Source organism: Scyliorhinus canicula, chromosome 21, assembly GCF_902713615.1.
Source record: "Scyliorhinus canicula chromosome 21, sScyCan1.1, whole genome shotgun sequence".
In the NCBI taxonomy this organism is placed as follows: domain Eukaryota; kingdom Metazoa; phylum Chordata; class Chondrichthyes; order Carcharhiniformes; family Scyliorhinidae; genus Scyliorhinus; species Scyliorhinus canicula.
The window spans coordinates 35,076,876-35,092,144 of record NC_052166.1 but is presented as its reverse complement, the minus strand read 5'-3'; the positions used below and the strand labels follow the sequence as shown (position 1 = coordinate 35,092,144).

Sequence of the window (15,269 nt, the reverse complement as noted above, 5' to 3'; positions counted from 1 at the left end):
GAGACATCGTCGGGGGCAGAACACCCCCCCTCCCATGCCTCGTTGAAGGTCCTAACCAACAGGGAGCCCAGCAGGTCCGCGTATTTCTTATAAAATTCAACCGGGAACCCATCCGGTCCCGGCGCCGTCCCCGACTGCATGTGGCCAATCCCACTGACCAGCTCCTCCAACTCGATCGACGCCCCCAGTCCCTCCACCTGCTCTTCCTGCACCCTTGGAAATCGGAGCCTGTCCAAAAAACTCTCCATTCTCCCACCCACCGCCGGCGGCTCCGACCGGTACAGTTCCCTATAAAAGTCCCTAAAGACCTCATTGACCTCTGCCCCCTGCTGCACCACATTCCCATCTTTATCCTTCACTCCACCAATCTCCCTAGCTGCGTCCCGCTTACGAAGCTGATGCGCCAGCATCCTGCTCGCCTTCTCTCCATACTCATAGACTGCTCCCTGCGCCTTCCTCCACTGTGTCTCCGCCTTTCTGGTGGTCAATAAATCAAACTTGGCCTGCAAGGTACGCCGCTCCCCCAGCAATCCCTCCTCCGGGGCCTCCGCGTACCTCCTATCTACATTCAACAGCTCCCCCACCAGTCTCTCCCTCTCCCTCCTCTCCCCCCTCTCCCTATGGGCTCGGATGGAGATCAGCTCTCCCCTAATCACTGCCTTCAGAGCCTCCCACACCACCCCACCTGGACCTCCCCAGTATCATTGACCTCGAGGTACCTCTCGATACATCCCCGAACCCTCCTACACACCTCCTCATCAGCCAACAACCCCACGTCCAGACGCCAAAGCGGGCGCTGGTCCCGCGCCTCCCCCATCTCCAGATCCACCCAATGCGGAGCATGGTCCGAAATCGCAATAGCCGAATACTTGGCCTCCTCCACCTTCGGGACCAGTCCCCTACTCAAAACAAAGAAATCAATGCGGGAATAAACCCTGTGCACATGGTAGAAAAAAGAGTACCCCGAGCCTTCGGCCTCCCGAACCTCCAGGGATCCACTCCTCCCATCTGGTCCATAAACCCCCTCAACACCTTGGCCGCCGCCGGCCTCCTGCCTGTCCTTGAACTAGAACGATCCAGTAGGGGATCCAGCACCGTATTGAAGTCCCCCCCCATGATCAAGCCCCCCACCTCCAGGCCAGGAATGCGGCCCAACATACACCTCATGAAACCAGCATCATCCCAATTTGGGGCGTACAAATTAAGCAACACCACCCTCTCCCCCTGCAGCTTACCGCTCACCATCACATATCTGCCGCCACTATCAGCCACCACCTCAGACGCCTCAAACGCCACCCTCCTCCCCACCAGGATCGCCACCCCCCGGTTCTTCGAGTCGAGCCCTGAGTGGAAAACCTGCCCCACCCACCCCTTCCTCAGAAGGACCTGGTCCGCCACCTTCAGGTGGGTCTCCTGGAGCATGGCCCCGTCCGCCTTCAGCCCCTTCAGATGCGAAAACACCTGGGCCGCTTAACCGGCCCATTCAACCCCCTCACGTTCCAAGTAATCAGCCGGATCAGGGGGCACCCCGCCCCCCTCCCCCGTCGACTAGCCATAGCCCACCGACTGCTCGCCCCTGGCCAGCACCCATTCGGCCCGTTTCCCACGGCGATAGAACCTCCCCCCGACCCGCACCAACTCCTCCCTGGCCAATCCAGCAGCAACCCGGTATCACCCCCCCCCACTCCCCCAAGGCTAGGACCCCTCCCAGCTGCGACTCTCCCTCCACTGTACTCCCGTGAGCCAGCTGACTTCTGCTGACCCCGGCAGCTCCCGCTCTAACTCCGACCCCTCCCGATATGAGGTCCCCCATCTCCCCTGCATCAGCTCCTGGGCACCGCTTCAGCGTGGGAAACCCGGTCTAATAACCACACCCCTCACTACCAGCTCCACCCCCTTGTCCCGCAGCATGGGAAACCAGAGAAAAGCCCGCGCTTTCACACTGCCCCACCCCACCAACGCAGCTCCCAAACAGCAGTCCCAACCCAACCACCAACTCCGTATAAACAAAGACACAGATCAACCACAAACCCCAGTACCCCCCTTAGAACACAAAACCATAACCCACATCGTCCGAAAGCGAGAGAAAAAACAGAAACAAACAGAATAACCCGCTACAGCATAAACAATGGTACAGAAATAGAAAAACACCCACAGCCCCCAATCTCTAGTTCGAGTCCAACTTTTCAGCCTGCACAAAGGCCCACGCTTCCTCCGGGGACTCAAAGTAGTAATGCCGGTCCTTGTAGGTAACGCACAGGCGGCAACATGCCGAACTTCACCTGCTTTCCATGGAGCACCGCCTTCGTCCTGTTAAACCCGGCTCTCCGCTTGGCCACCTCCGCACTCCAGTCCTGGTAGACACGCTCTCCCGAATTCTCCCACTTACTGCTCCTCACCTTCTTGGCCCATCGGAGAACACACTCCCGGTCACTGAACCGATGGAACCGCACCCGCACCGCCCGCGGGGGTTCATTTGCCTTAGGCCGCCTGGCCAGTACTCTGTGGGCCCCCTCCAGTTCCAGCGGCAGATGGAAAGATCCTGCCCCCACCAGCGGGTTCAACATCACGGCCACATAGGCCGGCAGGTCCGACCCCTCCAGCCCCTTCTCGAGGCCCAGGATCCGCAGGTTCTTCCTCCGTGACCGAAGCTCCATCTCCTCGACCGATCTTGCCACTTTTTATGAAGCGCCTCGTGTATCTCCACCTTCCCCACGAGGGCCGAAACCTCCTCCTCGCGCTCAGAGGCCTGCTGCTGCAACTCAAGTATCGCTGCACCCTGGGCTGTCTGGGTCTCCAGCAGCTTACTTGTCGTCACCTTCAGGGATTCCAACAACTCCCCTTTCAGCTCCATGAAATTGCGCCGAAGTGCCGCCTGCTGCTCCTCAGCCCACTGCCTCCACTCCTCAGGGGCTCCACCGGCCGCCGCTTTGTCCACCTTCCCCCGCTTTTCCAGGGGAGCTGCTGCCGTTTTTCTCCTCGCCCCACTTCGAGTCCGCACCATAAATCCCGGGGGGTTTTGCTCCAGAACCCTTTATCCACCGGGAATCGTCGAATCAGCGCCGTTTGGGGCCCTTAAAAGAGCCCACAAGTCCTATTAAAGCGGGAGCTGCCGAACGTGCGGCTTAGCTCCGCATAGCCGCAACCGGAAGTTCCGATGAGGGACTATTATACTTCATAAACTACAGGATGTACTTCTGGTGCATGTTACCATTTGCCAGAATGTGTGTCAACCATGTAACTTGCAAGGAAGACACGATTTTCTTTGTATAATGAGTTGATATTGATGTAATACATCATGAAATCCAATTGCAGGGTTAAAAAAAATCCTCACATATCTAATTTTCAAATTCGATCTTGCTCCCAGCTTCCTGCCATTAGGCACTGAATAACATTTCAAAAATGTTAATTGTTAAAGACTGCTCAGCCTTAGCCACTAACTGCTGTGGTTTCTCAATGTGACCGTCAATATTATAGAAAGCATGTTGACCAATGGTGATAATGGAATAATTTACAGTTTTGAAAACAACGTAGTAATTGAAAACATGTTGATCAAAAAAAAATCAAGTTGTTTAAGCTGGAGACTATCACAATTAGAACATAGAACATAGAACAGTACAGCACAGAACAGGCCCTTCGGCCCTCAATGTTGTGCCGAGCCATGATCACCCTACTCAAACCCACATATCCACCCTATACCCATAACCCAACAAGCCCCCCCATTACCTTACTTTTATTAGGACACTACGGGCAATTTAGCATGGCCAATCCACCTAACCCGCACATCTTTGGGCTGTGGGAGGAAACCGGAGCACCCGGAGGAAACCCACGCACACAGGGGGAGGACGTGCAGACTCCACACAGACAGTGACCCAGCCGGGAATCGACCCTGGGACCCTGGAGCTGTGAAGCATTTATGCTAACCACCATGCTACCCTGCTGCCCCTAAAGAGTCAACCACATTGTTGTGGATCGGGGGCCACATTTCCTTCCCTGAAGGACATTAGTGAACCAGATACAACAATCGATAATGGTTTAGTGGTCACCATTAGATTTTAAATTCCAGATTTTTATTGAAATCAGATTTCACCATCTGCCATGGCAGGATTTGAACCTGGGTCCCCAGTCCAGTATTCTGGGTGTCTGGACTATTAGTCCAGTGATAATACTATTACGCCACTGTAGCCCATTGCGAAAGGACACAATGGACAGGATTTACCATGGAAGGGGGCACGCCATTGGCTGGCGGTGGGATCTTTGGGTCCTGGCGTTGTCAACGGGGTTTCCTGTTGAACGCACCCCTCGCCGCCGGGAAACCCGCGGTGGGGATGTGTCATCGGTGGGACCAGCAGATCCCACCGGCGGGAACAACCGAAATGTTTTGGCTAATATATCAAAATGTGGGCAACTTAATTTGTTTTGTACCTCATAATTAGTTTTACCAAGGAATGAGAATGAATTTCAATATCTAGATTGTAAAGTTTATATCCTCATGTTCAAATCTCTCCACATACCACTCCGATGTTCATAATCTCCTCCAGTCCTGCTTCCCTCCAAAAGGTTCTGCATTCCTCTTCCTCTGGCATCTTGTGCATCCCCACTGTCTTTTCTCTGTCATTGGTGGCTGTACTCCGGTTTCCTCCCCAAGTCTCGAAAGACGTGCTTGCCAGGTGAATTGGACATTCTGAATTCTCCCTCAGTGTACCCAAACAGGCGCAATAGTGTGGCGACGAGGGGATTTTTACGTAACTTCATTGCAGTGTTAATGTAAGCCTACTTGTGACACAAATAAAGATTATTATTATTATCGTCAGCCCTTTTGGTCCTAAACTCCAGAATTTCTTTTCCTTAATATAAATTTAGAGTACCCGATTCATTTTTTCCAATTAAGGGGCAATTTAGAGTGGCCAGTCCACCTAGCCTGCATATCTTTGCGTTGTCGGACGAAACCCACGCAAACACAGGGAGAATGTGCAAACTCCACACGGACAGTGACCCAGAGCCGGGATCGAACCTGGGACCTTGGTGCCGTGAAGCAGCAATGCTAACCACTGCGCCACCATGTTGCCTAAACTCCGGAATTTCTAACCCAAACTTCTCCACCTTGCCAGCTCCCCCTAATCTTTCAGGACTCTACACCTGCCCACCATCTTTGACCAAGCATGTGGTCACCAGTCCGCATGCCTCCTTCCTTGGCTTGATTTATGTCTATTTATGTTTCTAAGAAGCAACTTGGAACATTGGGCGCGATTCTCCGCTCCGGCGGAGAATTGCGAAGGCCGTCGTGAAATTGGCCGACTTTCACGACAGCCACGGAGCCCGCTCCCCGCACCTAATTCACCCCCACCCGGGGGGTGAGGAGCGGAGCTCCATTCTTCTCGGCATGCGCGGCTGATGTCATGACGCAGATGGCACGAATCTGCGCATGCCCGGTGGCCGTCTTTCCACTCAGCCGCCCCGCAAACCGTGGCGGCTTGATCTTGCAGGGTGGCTGAGGGAAAATAGTGCGTCCGATTTGGATGCTGGCCCGACGATCAGTGGGCACCGAACGCCAGCCTGTCCCCTCCCAAGCACAGTCGTGGTGCTCTTTCCTTTGTAGGCCACCCCAAACGGGCTTCTCACTCCTGTTTCACGATGGCAGCGACCAGGTGTGTTTGCCGCCGTCGTGAAACGGTCACGAACGGCAGGCCGCTTGGCCCATCCGGGTCGGAGAATCGCCGTTCGCCGTGAAAAACGGCGAGCGGCGATTCTTCCGAGCGGAGGGGGGGGAGAATCGCGGGGGGCCCTCCCGCTATTCTCCCACGCCACGTGGGGAGCGGAGAATCGCGCCCATTGGCTAGGTCAAAGGTAGTATATCAGAAAACTGATTTGATTTCAGCTCAGACCTGTTTCAGTTCATTATAATCCTGGAGGGCCTATTACACGTGATCAAAATTGGTTTGCAACAGCAATCTGGTCCAGTTACTTGAGCTGCATTTGATTTGAGACACAAGATTTCCTGAAGAAAGAAGGCCATGGCGTATAATTATATTATTAGAGGGAATACCAGAAACCAATTCACAACTCTCCCATCCACACAGACTTCCAAAGGTTATTTTATTTCTCTATGTTACCATATTTGTACGTTCGTATGATCTGCTTTGACTCAGTTTGCTGCTGTTAGTTTTGTTAAGTGATTGCTGCAAATTCAAATTGGCTCCAGTGTGCTTTGGATTTCCAGTGTTGTCCCTCATGTTCCCTTACTCCTTCCTGTTTTCCCCAGATATAGAAGAACAGAAAAGACTGGGGAGAAAAGAATAAAGAAATGGGGGTTAACATTCTGGCTGAAACCCTTTTCACAATGCCGAAAATACTGAAATATCTATTTTTTTTAACAATGCTGATCAACTTACTGTGCACCTCCACCATTTGTTTTTGTTTCAAATTCCCAGAATTCATGATTTTTCCTCTTTACTTCTGGTGCATTCTGAGTAGATCGGTACATCAGTCAATGCAAGAATACACACTGAAGCATTGTGACCTGTCTTTGCTCAATATGAACACTGACTCTGCCTTGTTACCGCGAGGAAGTGATAATGGCCCTGCTTTCTTGAGAAGTAACTTTTTTTATGAGAAGACATTAAAATTCAACATATGTGTGGGACTAGAGTCATGTGTATTCCATCCCAAGCTGGATCACAATCTTCTGTCCCTTAACAGCGGTCCAGAGTTTTCATGACCAGATTATGTTCTTGGGCCAGGCTATATACGTGCATGGTGGCACAGTGGTTAGAACTACTGTCTCGCAGCGCCAGGGACCGAGGTTCGATTCTGACCTTGGGTGACTGTGTGGAGTTTCCACATTTCCCCCGTGTCTGCGTGGGTTTCCTGCCAATGTTGCGGGATCCCCCCCCCACAGTCCAAAGATGTGCAGGTTAAATGGATTAGCCATGCTGAATTGCCACTCAGTGTCCAAAGGTTAGCTGGGGTTACTGGGATAGGGTGGGGATTGGGTCTAGGCAGAGTGCTCTTTCCGAGGGTCGGTGCTGACTTGATGGGCCAAATGGCCCATCAAGGATTCTATGATTGTAATCCTCTTAATCATGATATACAATAATGCCCTGTTTAAGTCATTCAACTTTAACGCTACCCAATGAATGGGGTTGGTATTTCAATTTAGTATCAGGAGATTTATTTCAACAGTGTTTCATACCGGATCTGATATACCGTCATGTGAGCAAATTTTGGATCATTTTTGAGCAGCCTCTCCTTCCACTTACCTTCCCAGCCACAGCTGGGGTCCTCCTACTTACCGACCATTACACTTGCCGATCCTATAGGTTGTTCCCAATCCTCTCTCTTTGCACGACCCTCGTGATCGCTCTGGCTGACACTCCCACTCGACAACCCACCCTCTCTCTCACCCTCCCTCATGACCCACCCCCCTCACTGACCCTCCCTCCCCCCCTCACTGACCCACCTGCTCACGAACCTCCCACTTGTTAGGATCCTGAACAAGAGCACAACTATTTGCAGTTTGTAAAACTGTCAGGAAATGTTATTGCACCACAGGAGTAATAACAGTGACAATAGTATCTTATGTTAAAACAAATTTCAATTTTTTCACAAAATTACCACATTAGCAACACAGAAATAGCTTTACAGTTAACAGTTGCAACAGTTCTTAAATAAAAAAGAAATCTTTAATTTACTTCCTAAACCTGCCACTATATTCCAATCAGGCAAACCAATACATTTCAAATACCACTCATTAATAAAGTTAACAACCAAGTTTCTACTTGCTTTTCGTTGTACAGACTCTTTGGAGAGAGAACCTTTCAGGTTCAAACTGAAACAACTTTTCAGATTAGAGTCCTAGGATTAATTGTCTTTTCCCATTAACTATACCAGCTATCCAAAAGCATAAGGCATACTTTTGTTTTCTTGCAAGATGACCCTTGACTTGTTCAACCAGAACCAAACACAAAACCTCTCATAAATTATATACACCCCAGGGGTCCTTGAAACATGAACAATTTTCCATTAGCTAGCTATGTGCAAACAAGTAAATTGTTCTCAAGATCTATTTGCAGAACACTTCACTGGTGAATCAATGATTACCTGACTTTTACAACACCATAATTAGCTCTCTAGCAGTCATATCGTCTGTATGCATCTTAAAGCAGGTCTTAATAACATGACTGGAAAACATATAAAATATGATTTCTTACGTTCATCACATTCCCGCTGAACCTCCCTCTTGTTGACCTTTGCACTTTCTAACACTCCCTCACGCTGACCTTCCCACTCGTTGGCCATCCCTTCGCTAACCCTCCCTCTCGCTGACCCACCCTCTCACTGACTCTCTGTCTTACTGACCAGCCCGCTCGCTGACCCTCCTTGTTGACACACCCTCTTGCTGATCCTCCCTCTCACCAACCCTCCCTCTCACAACCCACCCTCTCGCTGACACTCCCTCTCACCGACCCTCCCTCTCATCAACCCTCCCATTCTCACTCTCACTGACCATCTTCACTCGGCCCAAGCATTTGCTGACCCTCCCATTCGCTGACCCTTCCACTCACTGACCCTCTCTCTTGCTGACACTCCCTCTTGCCAACCCTCTTGCTCAACAACTCTCCCCCTCACTAACACTCCCACTCAGCCGAAAGGAATGTGCCGAAAGTGGAAATGACAGAGGATTTGGAAAGATTTATGGAAGTGATAGAGAAGAACGGGGGGGGGGTGGGGGGGGGGGGGGGGAAGGGGGGGGGGGGAGAGAGAGAGAGAGAGAGAGGGTGAACGAGCCAAGGAGAGCAGGAGAATGACAGAGCCAGAGGAAGATGTGGTGATATGCATCACTGTAAATACACAAGGGGTTAATGTAGATACACTAGAACTAAATAAACACTAGAGGGCGCACCAGAGACATCATGACACACAGACATTCAACCAATAGGTCAGTAAGATAGGTCACGACCAATGGGCAGTCAAGATACACCCAAAGGTGGCACGACCACAAGGGGGCAACCCATATAAAAGGACAGGGCACACATGCTCTTTCTCTTTCCATAGACGACACTCAGAGACACGGGGCAGATCAGAGCATCACACCCACCACATGGATTAGAGCAGACTGGTTAGTTAGATTGCGTTACTATAGTTAGATTAGCAGGAGAGTCAAACCCAAGTAGGAGAATTGTTAACGTTCAATAAATGTGTTAAATCTATCTCTAAGTCTGAACCTTCCTTTGTCAGAGTATACATGAAGGAAGCTACGTGAAGAAGCATAACAGAACAGAAGAGACTAAAGAAAACTCACTCAAGATTTCAAGCATGCAGTTAGAAGCAAATCCAATCACAATTATGTAAAATCTTTATTATGAAAGGCATTCAAGGTGCTTCACAGAACTGACACAAGGGAAGTGAATGCTGAATCAGCAAGGAAGAGACCAGGAATCGTGGCCTGAGGATAGATTGAAGGTATGGGTTTTGAGGAAGGCTTTAAAGTTTGAGAAATATTGAGGGAGAGAAATGTAATGGGGGAGTCAGACTGAGGGTTCTGAAGCTGAAGCTTTGTGTGGGCAATGAGCAGATGGTCAGAATCAAAGCACAGGAATTTTAGTTCCCATGTAGGGATGGGCACGGAGACAGGTGTGCATGTTGGCCCATTGTATCAGTTGGCATGCTGGGTTTCCAGCACCATTCTGTCACTAGGCCATTTTCCTCAGAGTGGGATGGGGATTGGCAGGGTTATCAGCCTGCAAGCGGTGGGTAGCCTTTTAAGGCTATTAAGTGGCCGCTTCAAGCTATTGCCAGAGCGAACTGGAATATTCTCCTCCACAATAGTGACCTGGATCTCTTTTTAAGTTTAAAAGGTTAGAGATTGGGCTCTTCAAGATGAAGGCACCCTCTGTTTTTTTTATATCTGAACTTCAGTCTTCATCCCCTTCAAAGCTGATGAGGTCCCTCTTGGCGCTCTAGGATCGAGAGTCTGCCAGCCATCCTGAATTGGATGGCCAGCCCTCTGGCCCCTAATTGACCAATTTGTTTCCCACAGAGTAGGTGATTGTTACCCCCCCCGCCCCCCTCCCCCCCTCCCTCCCTACCCCCCCCCGCCCCCCCCCCCCCCCCCCCCCCCCCCCCCCGAACCCACAAACATACACATTTGATCCCCACATCAGGGTCCTGACCAAAACAGCATAATCCTGCCCAGACTATTTGAGAAGGAAGGAAAACCTGCAGGTGATGGTTTGAAGCAAGGTTATGAATGGATTTTTTTGATGAGGATCAGGATTCTGTGTTGTGGATACAGAACCAATAAATGTCAATGAGGGTGTGAAACTAATATAAATCAGTCAGAGGTGTGGCTACGTAAGAGGTCACACAGCGGGAGTGCTGAGAGTCATTCCCGGGATTTTGGGCAGAGCACAAGTACTGTATGTGGCTGTTGAGCTCAGGAATAAACTACCTTTATTGTAAGTCCTTCGCGTCGGTGATTTAAGAAACCCACAACATTCTACAAGGGGGATTGCTATTGGGTGAGTGGGATTTAACATGGGATAGCACATGTGTGCAGAACCTGGCCTCAGTCATAAGACATGGTGCACGTGAAATTATCCAGTATGCAACATGAAAAATAGTTAAAGCTTGTTGCCCTATGTCAGCGACATCTCTTCCCAGCTCTGCGTCTCTCAAAGATTAGCTACCTATGCCACTACAGAGTACTGAGCAATAAGATTCTAATCTGCCTCATTTACTGAGCATATTTACTCATCCAGTTACGTTTCATTTTCTTCACACCAGCTGCTTCGGTTACAGCTTCAATCTTTTGACTTTTGACGAGTTCACCATTTGCGGTACAAGGAACAAGAGCTAGCTGTGGAATTTTAGTACTGTAACTTACCTGACTGCGTGCATGCGTCAGCATGGTGTGATAGTTGTTCCTGTCTCAAAGGTCATCAGTGTGGTTCTCTCTTGTTCAGATGGTTGTTGTGGTTTGACTAATTTCTTCCTCTCAGAAACAGACAGTCGCTTTCATTGTTTGCAAGGCTGTGCTTGAAGCAGCAGTGACGGCAAAGTTAAGAGATTCAAATGTGCATGGTGGAGGTCCTCTTTGTCAGACCCTTGAAGGTATTGCCTGGCTGTTTTATTCTTTGCTTCAGTTTGAGCTCAGTTTACACCGGCTGAGATCGCTTGCTTGGCTTGATAATCATTCGTGGCATCATCCGTGCAGCTGAGATAGAACAGGGAAATGTTTGGTTGGAAAACCCCCATCGGGTTCACGTGAATGCTTCAGGGAGGGAAATCTGCCATCCTTACCCGGTCAGGCCTACATGTGACATCAGACTGCCCTGAAAGCTGAAATGGCCAAGCAAGCCACCCAGTTCAAGGACAATTAGGGACGGCCAACAAATGCTGGCCTTGCCACATTCTAATTTCGGAATTTAGAATGAGCTTCAATCTGCCCAGCCCGCAAATTATCTTGGCTAAGAGTGGTGTGCAATTGTCCTGACAAGTTCTCTTTCTTGACTGCTTTTAATCCACCCTATTTTCCCCCATTTTAACTTTCTTATTTATCTCCTGCTTTCAAGCACCTTGATCATTTTTTTTCCATTTGCATGTTTATCTGGAATGATAATTTTTTCACGTCCAGTCTGCTATTTACAAGGTTTATGTCCACTCAGGTCTAACGTGCATGGATACTCAGCTTTACGAGGTTGAAATGTTTGTCTGTTTTTGGAGACTTCGGATTCCTGGCGCGGGGTGGGGGTTGGGGGGGGGGGTGGGGAAGGGGTGGTGGTGGTGGAGTGTGGGGGGGGGGCAGGGGGGGCAGTGGTAGACACAAAATGGTTCTTTTTTTTAAAAATAACTCCTATTGCTTAAAATTCTGTAGAAGAGAAGTGTTACTAAGAAAGCAGAGAGGACCCCCAAAGGGATTACAAGGTTACTGCTGTCCTGATAAACTGGCTTGTGGAGCATTTCGAGCAAGTTTATGCTATGGTCATTTGTGTAACTGTGATGCCAAATTAGGCGGACTGCTGCCAACAGGCCTTAAGGTAATTGCTTGAGAGCTGCACTGCAATAGCCTGTATGAAATAACACTACAGTTGGGCTGAACTTTCTAGTGTAATACTGGTGTCTGGTTTTGAGCAAAACGGGGGAATGACTAATGCTGCACAGTGCGTAACTGCCAGAATAGGTTCAATTAACCATTCTTTATAATAATAATGATCGTTATTGTCACAAGTAGGCTTACATTAACACTGCAATGAAGTTACTGTGACAAACCTCTAGTCGCCACATCCTGGTGCCTGTTCGGGTGCACGGAGGGAGAATACAGAATATCCACATTACTTAACAGCACATCTTTGGGGACTTGTGGGAGGAAACCAGAGTACCCGGAGGAAACCCACGCAGACACAGGGAGAACGTGCAGACTCTGCATGGACAGTGACCCAGCCGGGAATCGAACCTGGGACCCTGGCGCTGTGAAGCAACAGTGCTACCAACTGTGCTACCGTGCTGCCATTTCAAATGATGGTAACATTTTTCAAAGTTCATGAAAAGCTTATGGTTCTGTTGACCTGATTGAGGTGAATTAAATTATGAGGTACATAGATAGCACAGATAGGAAGAAACATTTCCCCTTCATAAACGGGTCAATAACCAGGGGGGATAGATTAAAGGACAGAAGAACGAGGAACAGGAATAGGCTATTCAGCCCCTCGAACCTGCTCCGCAATTCAGTACGATCATAGTATCGTATATCATACGATCAAGTGTGTATAGGCCTAAACTGCTCAATTTCTCTTCAGAAAACAAGCCCTTCATCCCTGGAATCAATGAACTCTCTCTGAACTTCCTCTAATGCATTTATATCTTTCCCCAAATAAGGAGACCAAAATTGTGCACAGTACCTCAGCTGCGGTCTCACCCATGCTATCTACAATCGCACCAGCACTTCCCTACTTTTGTGCCAAAAATGAATGCCATAATTCCAATTTCCTTGCTTATTAACTGCTGCACATGTGTACTAACGTTCTGTAATTCATGCATGAGAACACTCAATGTCCTTTGCATCAAAGCACTCTGAAGTTTCTCTCCATTTGGATGATAAGTTGCCTTTTATTTGCTCTGACCAAAATTGATGATCTAACACTTAATCACATTATAATTCCCTCTGCAAATGTTTTGCCCACTTACCTAACCCATCCACATCCATTTGTAAATACCTTATTTCCTCATGGCAGCTTGCTTTCATAACTATATTAGCATCATCTTCAAATTTGGCTGTAGTAAATTCTCTCCCTGCATCCACGTCATTAACGGATATAAAGAGTTGGAGCCCAAGGACCAAACCCGATGGCACAATACTAGTTACAGCTTGCCAACCAGAAAAAAGGCCCATTCGTCTCCACTCTTTGCTTTTTGTTGGTTAGCCAATCTTTAATCCCAGCTAATATATTATCTCCAATCCCATGGGATCTAACGATGTGTATTAACCTTTTGTGTGACCTCTTGTCAAATGTCTTCTGGAAATCCAGATACACTACATCTACAGGACTTTCCTTGTTACATCTTTGATGAACTCCAGCAAATTAGTGAAACATGATTTCCCTTCATAGAACCATGCTGACTCTGGTTGATTGCGGTTTGACATTCCAAATGTTCCTTACTTCTTCTGTTATGGACGCCTGGTCTGCCCTAAACAAACGCCAAGCTACTGAACCAGATGTATCATGTTTTTTTAAGTTTTAAGACTGTGCAGAAACATCAATTTGTTCATGGATAAGAAACAGGGCTTGGTTATTTTATAAACAAACTTCATTAAAACAAAAGAAAAGAAAACAATATTACAATTTTTATGTCAGCTAACAGTAACAGATTACATGTAGTTTCTCAGCCTTAACACACGGGTTCCCATTAGACGACACTGTACAGAAAATACAGCTTTCATGCCACTTTCACAGTAAGACAAAGGCACTTGTCACAATAACAGAGCACTTTTCTTCTCTTAGGGACATTTGTTCAGAATGTTTTTTCCAAGACTGCCTGGGTGGCAATTTTCATAACCTCTCTGGTCGATTTCTCCCAGCCTTCTCTGTAACTGTTCAAAACAGCATTTCCTGTCCCTTTCTCTCTAAGCTCTGCCCAGTCCCTCAAACAAAGGTTCTCCCCTGAGGTGGCCAGCCGTGAATCCATTAATGTTATCAGGGCTGTCTGGTTTCCAACTCCCACTGCTACAAAACAAGAGAGCTATGCCATTCATATGCAGCTAACTTTCCATTGATGGACAAATAGGTCAGCAGACTCTGTGATGGGCCAACAGCCTATAAAACAAGGTAGTCCCGAAGAACAGTTGATTCTGAGTGGATCATCCTAGGCCCCTATGAGGTTAAGGCTGAATGGGACAAGGTAACTCAGGCTGTGGCTGTATCCCTCCTACTCTATTGCTAGCAGCCTTTCTCTACAGTCTGTTTAGCCCTTAAATTGCCTGCTACATCTTGGACCCCATTACTGGACCTAGGTTCCTAATATCTCCCGATCATGACCCTTCCTTAATAATGGATTCCAACAATCTCCCAACAACAGATGTTAAACTAACTGGTTTATAGTTTCCTACTTTCTGCCTTTCTCCCTTTTCAACAAGTCTTTTTCCAATCCATTGGAACCTTTCAAGAATACAGGGAATTTGGGAATACTATAACCAATGCCTTCCCTATCTCTGCTGCTACTTCCTCTAAGACCCGAGAATGTAGTCCATCATGCCCTGTGTACATGTCTTCCTTTAATCCCAATTGCTCAATATTTTTTCCTTAGTTCCTTAGTGATGGCGAGTGTTTTAAGTTCCTCCTTTTCAACAATCTCTGCGATGCCTGTTACATTTGGTATGGTTATATCTTCCTCCTCCATGAAAGCCGAAGCAAAAAATTGATTTAGTGTTTCTGCCATTTCTGTGTTCCTCCATTATTAACTCCCCATCTCATCCGCCATGGGACCAACGTTGCCTTTAGCTACTCTCTTCCTTTTTGTACACTGAATATTTTGCTGTCTGTTTTATATTTTGCACTAGATTTCTTTCATAATTTACCTTTGTAGTTTTTATTACAATTTTTGTAACCCCTTGTTGGTCTTTCATTGTTTCCCAATCTTCCAGCCTGCCACTGATTTTTGCAATATGGTATGCCTTAGTTTTTGCCTTTATGCTATCTTTAACCACCTTGCTTAGGATTAGATGCATTTGTTCTCTCTTACAATCTTTCTTCCTCTCTGGAATATATTTTAAT

General features: G+C 48.1%; 1 protein-coding gene across 5 annotated transcripts in view; it reads left to right on the top strand.

Annotated features, from left to right (window-relative positions):
* The window catches only part of LOC119955597 (dual specificity testis-specific protein kinase 2-like), a 129,051-nt gene that overhangs the window by 35,350 nt on the left and 78,432 nt on the right, over positions 1-15,269 (top strand). The window contains exon 1 of one of the 5 annotated variants that reach the window (XM_038781968.1): positions 9,345-9,462. The exons of the other annotated variants lie outside the window; for them this stretch is intronic. The gene's annotated coding sequence lies outside the window, so the exon portion shown is untranslated. Of the gene's footprint in view, positions 1-9,344; positions 9,463-15,269 lie in introns of those variants that run through there. 5 annotated transcript variants of the gene reach the window in all.